This window comes from Littorina saxatilis, linkage group LG17 (assembly GCF_037325665.1).
Source record: "Littorina saxatilis isolate snail1 linkage group LG17, US_GU_Lsax_2.0, whole genome shotgun sequence".
In the NCBI taxonomy this organism is placed as follows: Eukaryota; Metazoa; Mollusca; class Gastropoda; order Littorinimorpha; family Littorinidae; genus Littorina; species Littorina saxatilis.
Window position 1 is genome coordinate 53965605 of NC_090261.1, and position 7500 is coordinate 53973104.

Below are 7500 nucleotides of genomic sequence, written 5' to 3' on the forward strand. Positions count from 1 at the left end.
CACACACGCTGACGCCTCGAAGAATACATCCACCAGAAGAAACTGTACGCCTGCACACTGGGGTACCTAGCTGAAAAGGCACACCACCGGCAATACAGCTTGAAACAGTACCCAAACACACACGCTGAAGAAAGCATCCATCAAACGAACATTGACGCCTGCATAGACGCGTACCTTTCGGAAAGCAACAAACAGAAGCTGTGTCAGAAACAACACCCAAGGACACATGCTGGTACCGACCATAAAGAAAATATCAACAAACAAGAACGCCTGTTGTCACGGGTACTTTGAAGGAGAAATTCACTATGAAGGCAGGTTGTAACTTTACCTCAGCGGCCATGCTGGCGCCAGGAAAAAAAAATCATCTACCAGAAGAAATCGGACGCCCGTGTACTCAAGTATCTTGTTGAAATGAGCGACCAATAATGTGAACAGAAACTGCATGACAGCACAAACATGTTGATGCCTTGAAGAAAATATCTACCAGAATAAATTAGACGCATACTCGGGCATCTTGTTAAAAACATCTACCGCTAGCCCACTCAGAAACTGTACCCAAACACGAGCGCAATCACTCAGCATTAGAAGGAGAGAGAAAAAAACGAAGAAAAAAACCAAGAACCACCAACATCAACCCCAACCGACCCCCCCCCCCCCCAAACAAATACAAAAATAAATAAAAATGATAATAATAGATAATGGCCCTGTCACACGACCGTTTTAACGCCTGCGTACTCATTCAAATACTTATTCAAATGTCCCATACGTCGGCATACGCAGGCGTTAAAACGGTCGTGTGACAGGGCCATAAACGAAATGAAAATAAGTTAAAACACACACAAAATGGACTCCTGCCCACACAGTTACGTACTTTGACTAAAAGTACACCAACAGCAATGCTGTCAGAAACTTTACCCAAGCACACATGCTGGCACCCCCGAAAGACTTCATCCATCGAGTGAAATTTGATGCCTGATAAAGATGGCTTAACTCTGACAGAAGTAAAAGGCGACAGTTCAATCTGTCTCCCTTGGGGTCATGGGGTCAAATACCCGGTGGTGGATGTGTCACGTGTCACCTTGGACTTCCGTCTTGCCTGCTATGGCCGCCAACTTCGGCCAGGGGAGATTGTTTGCGTGGATGCGAAATCAATTGGGTAGGTGTGACGGTGGAATGGCGGCTTTCTTCGTTGCTTGTTTCTTGTCATGTGCTGGAGATGGGGGTGGAGGTAGAGAGCCTGACAGACATACAGACATACAGACGGGCAGATACCCAGCGGACACAGACGCAGAGAGAGAGAGAGAGAGAGAGAGATCAAATCAAATCAAATCAAATCTTATTTTTCGAGGGTTGTGGCATAAGCAATACAACGAGCTTTTTTTCAACCAGCCCTCGCCCAGAGAAGGGACTAATCTAATCACATATTTACACGGATATTCACGTAGAAATAAAGGTAGAGAAAAACAACAACATATGAATATTTACATATTACATATTATTATCTATATCTACGGCTTGTGTGTGTGTCTGTCTGTCTGTGTGTTCACGATTCACGGCCAAAGTTCTCGATGGATCTGCTTCAAATTTGGTGGGCATATTCAGGTAGACCCCGGACACAATCGTGCAAAACTTTTGAACACGTGCGTGCTCTCAGCGCGCAGCGCTGAATCGATTTTGGTTTTTCTGAACATCCATTCCCAGTAACTCTTCCTTATCTTCTCCAGTGTTTTGCGCGTTTATCTCCCTTCCTTCGTACGGCTCTACTTCTTCCCGGCGAAGCCGTACCCGGCGAAGCGGGTATTCATCTAGTACACAAATATATGTAACGTAGTGAAAACAATGCTGAATACACATGCATGAGTAAATGTGTTATTAAAGCTTTGAGTGTTTTTGTGTGGATATAATGAACACTGATGCTTTGGACAAATGAAAATATAACAAAACGAAGTCTTCCATCACTGTGATTTTTCGTAATTTAACATTAAATACAATGAAAGGTGTTTTTTGAAAGTATTGAGACTCATTGGGACTCTCACAAATTCCGGGAGAGAATTCCACAGGACGCTACCAGAATAGGCTAAGATTGACTTGAAGAGATCTATCCTTGGAATTGGGACGTTAAACTTTCGGTTTGGTTTGACTTTAAAGTTTGCAACGAAAGTTCGTGGTGCACAGCCGGAAAGTATTTTGTGAAGGAGCACGCCTTCATTTTATTTAAATCTTTCTTTTAATGGGAGAATCTTAAGTTTCTTATAATCATCAAATACAAGACTGGATTGTTTCAGTAAAATTAGTTTTAGCGCTCACCTATGTAAACTATACAATGGTTTTAAAATATTAGCACTGGCAGAGTCCCAGATGGTCGAACAATAATCTGTGATGGTTTGTATATATGCGTTAAAGTATAATAACCTTGAGTGCTGATCTAGAAAGTGTTTAATTCTATTTAATTGATATATTTTTCTCGACATTGTTTTACATAACGACCGAACATGATGGGCCCAAGACAAATTATTATCGATATTTACTCCCAAAACTTTATGATCTCCAACCTCCTCTATTGCGTCGTTACCAATTAATATGAAATGAGGATTGTTTCGTATGTTTTGTCGCTTTTGTCTTGTTGTTATTAACATGTATTTGGTCTTTTTAGGGTGAAGACTCATGTGGTTATACTCCGTCCAATGAATGAGATCATCTACACTGTTCTGCAACGATGAATAAACTTTGTTTAATTTCTTATCAGTAGTGTGTAGGGTCGTATCGTCAGCAAAGAGTTCGCAGTCATCATTAATAATAAGAGGAAGATCATTAATATACAGGGAAAAGAGTACTGGTCCAAGGACAGAACCCTGGGGAACCCCGTATAACACAGGTCTTTTGCTGGATACGGTTGAATCAACGCAGCAGACTACTCTCGCCCGGCTAAGAAAGAGGAGAGGAGGGGTGACATTCTATATACAACTAATTTTCTTAATAGTAATTCATGATTAATAACGTCGAAAGCTTTAGCAAAATCGACGAATAGGACACCACAGAGTTGATTATTATTAATGCTACTATAGCCAACTTTCAAGAAGGTTTGTTAATGCTGTGTGGCACGAATGATTTTCTCTAAAACCTGACTGGTTTGAATGTATAAGAACGTATTTCTTCAAATGAGTGGTCAAGTGTGTAAATATGTGTTTTTCAAGTGGTTTTGATAAAACAGGAAGAATTGAGATTGGTCTGTAATTCGCGGGGTCAGAAAGAGAGAGAGAGAGAGAGAGAGAGAGAGAGAGAGAGAGAGAGAGAGAGAGAGAGAGAGACAGAGACAGAGAGACAGAGAGACACAGAGAGAGATGAGCTACTTCTGCAACTTAATTTCTCGCCAGCTATACTAATTGTTGCAGTCTTGTCCAAGTAAGATGCCATAACGTCAGGAAACCTTTTGAAAATACCGTACACATACTGTCGTGAAACCTTCCATCAGGCGAGCAAAAAAATAAAAAATACAGCCACCCTATCATCCAACAAAGCTGCCACAACAGCGACAATACAAGGCAGAGATCGAGGACCCCCCAGCAGGAGGTTAGTTGAGGTGAAAGGCTGTGAGTGGTCTTTCTTTGCAATGACAACTTGACGGCTGGCAAGATGACTGCTTCATTCAAGCTGTCCAGACGACGATATATTCCGGTATACTTAAGGAAATATAAATAACAAGCTAGATTGAAGAGCTGTTGTTGTTGTTGTTGTTGTTGTTGTTGTTGTTGTTGGTAATCGTTCTGTTGTTGTTGCTGTTTTTGTTGTTGTTGTTTTTGTTGTTGTTGTTGTTGTTATTGTTGTGTGTGTGTGTGTGTGTGTGTGTGTGTGTGTGTGTGTGTGTGTGTGTGTGTGTGTGTGTTTCATACCGTTTTGTGCAACCAAATTCAGTACAACTAAGCAACAATACAAGTAAAACTGGATCTCATCAGTCATGTGTTTTGATATAGTTTAGTCTGCATCGGGATTTTTTCTTCAGTCGAATTTGTATAAGCAAACATCAAATATATGGAAACCTTTCTGCAACAAAATGATCACCCCTCAAACAAACAAAACCAGCCTTCACGGCTGACAGTAAAGTGTTAATAGATCATACATAAAAGCAACTAAACGAACCAGCGCAGAAAATAACAGAACTCTGCGAATGGGGTCAACTTTAATGGCATTAGTGTGCGAGAGAAGAGAAGAATACCTGGTTGGAGCGGGTAGGGATTATCACATTAAGTAACATGGGAATGAAGAAACCACCAAAGAATACTGTGCTCAGATAAAGAGAGAGAGAGAGAGAGAGAGAGAGAGAGAGAGAGAGAGAGAGAGAGAGAGAGAGAGAGAGAGAGCTCAGAACTTTATTACATAAGGATAAAGGTTTTAGGCTTAGCCTAATCTTCCAACCTGTCCTTGGAACATATACAGAGAATAATTGTAAACGAAAGCAAAGACTGCGCATATATACACACACACACACACATACACACACACACACGCACATATACACACACACAAACTCGCATACCTACACACATGCACATGCTATCATTCCATACCTAAAATGAACAGTATCTCATCAAAGTATTAAACTAGTAACACATCAAAATAATGGTCGAGTATAAACATAAAAAATATTGGACTCGCAAAGTCATAAAAAACAAGACCAGACACAAACAACGGAAATGTTGTTTTTACATTTCTTAAAAAAGTACAGCAATGTATTGCCGAACAGGGCCATATACAGGCAGCTTAAGTTTCAAGAAGAAGGGGGAGGGGGACGAGGGATTACGCATTCAGATTAACTACATATACAATATTTAAAAACAAACAAACACTTAAGAGCATTGCATACATTATCCGAGTACACAATGGAAACTGGACATCAGGGGCAGTTTATAGTGTGATCAAATGTGTGTGCAACTGCCTTTTAAAGGCCTTTAAGGATGCGGATCGTTTGATTTCTATTGGCAAAGAATTCCACAGAGATGATCCTGAAAAAGCTAAGCTGGATTTATAAAGATCTATACGAGGAATTGGAGGAAGTAAATTTTGAGACCCATACCTCTTCGTAACATGTGTAAAATAGGATTGCACATAACTGGGCACATCACCATGAACTAATTTATACATAAAGACAGCCTTATTGTATCGGTCTGTCTCTCTGTCCGTATGTCTGTCTGTCTGTCTGTCTGTCTGTCTGTCTGTCTGTCTCTCTGTCTCTTTCTCTCTTTTCATGTTCTGTTTTGTATTCATGTTAGTTAGCAAGGACAGATTGTAAGACTAGGCAACGCCTAAAATCTCCATCCTTCTGTAATAAAGTTTAATCAATCAATCAATCTCTCTCTCTCTCTCTCTCTCTCTCTCTCTCTCTCTCTCTCTCTCTCTCTCTCTCTCTCTCTCTCTCCCTCCCTCTCCCTGCCTTTATCTGAGTGTGACAGGGGAGGCTACCGCTCCTTTCACAGCGGACTCTGCACCCGGGTTGTTGGCCTTTAAAGTCAACACCTGTGGTTTGTAGAGTTCTGTTTGTGATAGGGTCTGGTGGTTTCCGATTGTCTGCATGTTCATGGAAACCTTCGGGTTTGCATAACAGTTTTTATAGGGCTAAGAAATTAGCCCTAACATTTTCAAACCTGTTTGATTGCACTTCGCTTCCCGAGGTGATCGTAGTGTTTCGGCACACGGTTACATCTGGCGCTGCGAGCAGGATGGGACTCGGCATGATATGTTCAGGTAATGGCATAATATGACCACTGAACATTTTCGTGCTGTTCCCATTCTGCGAACTTGGGATGGACAGTGGTCTCCCGGTTCGGAACTTCGGGACGAAGTTCATTTCAAACGGGGGCGATTGTGACAGGGGAGGCTACCGCTCCTTTCACAGCGGACTCTGCACCCGGGTTGTTGGCCTTTAAAGTCAACACCTGTGGTTTGTAGAGTTCTGTTTGTGATAGGGTCTGGTGGTTTCCGATTGTCTGCATGTTCATGGAAACCTTCGGGTTTGCATAACAGTTTTTATAGGGCTAAGAAATTAGCCCTAACATTTTCAAACCTGTTTGATTGCACTTCGCTTCCCGAGGTGATCGTAGTGTTTCGGCACACGGTTACATCTGGCGCTGCGAGCAGGATGGGACTCGGCATGATATGTTCAGGTAATGGCATAATATGACCACTGAACATTTTCGTGCTGTTCCCATTCTGCGAACTTGGGATGGACAGTGGTCTCCCGGTTCGGAACTTCGGGACGAAGTTCATTTCAAACGGGGGCGATTGTGACAGGGGAGGCTACCGCTCCTTTCACAGCGGACTCTGCACCCGGGTTGTTGGCCTTTAAAGTCAACACCTGTGGTTTGTAGAGTTCTGTTTGTGATAGGGTCTGGTGGTTTCCGATTGTCTGCATGTTCATGGAAACCTTCGGGTTTGCATAACAGTTTTTATAGGGCTAAGAAATTAGCCCTAACATTTTCAAACCTGTTTGATTGCACTTCGCTTCCCGAGGTGATCGTAGTGTTTCGGCACACGGTTACATGAGCACAATATTCTTTGGTGGAGAGAGAGAGAGAGAGAGAGAGAGAGAGAGAGAGAGAGAGAGAGAGAGAGAGAGAGAGAGAGAGAGAGAGATAAAGAGAGAGAGAGAAACCACCAAAGAATATTGTGCTCAGATAAAGGCAGGGAGAGGGAGGGAGGGAGGGAGAGAGAGAGAGAGAGAGAGAGAGACAGACAGACAGACAGACAGACAGACAGACAGACATACGGACAGAGAGACAGACAGACATACAAAGAAAGACCACAGACCCAACTATTTCTATGGTCCTGAATTCTATCCATTTTCTGAATGTAAAGGGACAAAATGTGTAAGCCCTTCGACCAAATTTGTCCTTAGCTACGGTCACGCCTCGCAAACAACTTCCTCATTGACCACACTCGTGCCAAGACTTCAACCGATACAACGAGTCACATTCCCCACATCTGGCCCTTCATACCCTCATGTTTCTGGACAAACACACTCATTAGTCAATAGACACGCCACCCACCTCCCCATCTCTCTCTCTTTCTTTCTCTCTCACTCTTTCTCTCTCAATCAATAAATGATGCTTCATGTCCCACATGTACTTTGCCTATTTGGGACTAGAGAATATTATTCGATACCGCTCGATCTCTCTCTCTCTCTCTCTCTATCTCTCTCTCTCTCTCTCTCTCTCTCTCTTCTCTCACTCTCCCACTGTGCCCCAGAGTGACCTGTGGCTATCGGTTCATTGAGAACAAGATTCCGCTCAGGCCGGTGGTCATCCTTTCATGTCCAGTCTTTTGAATCGTGGGCTGACCTGCTTGACAGGAGACCGCTGGACACTGATGGTTTGGGCGGGAAAGGGCGGGCAGCAGAGAAAGGCGGTTTGACTGGTCAACACAGCAGTAGGTACTGGTCACTTAACTGTGGAAGCTCACTCCTTGGACTCGTTGGAGTGTATGTGTGTGAGAGGGAAGATCGCGAGG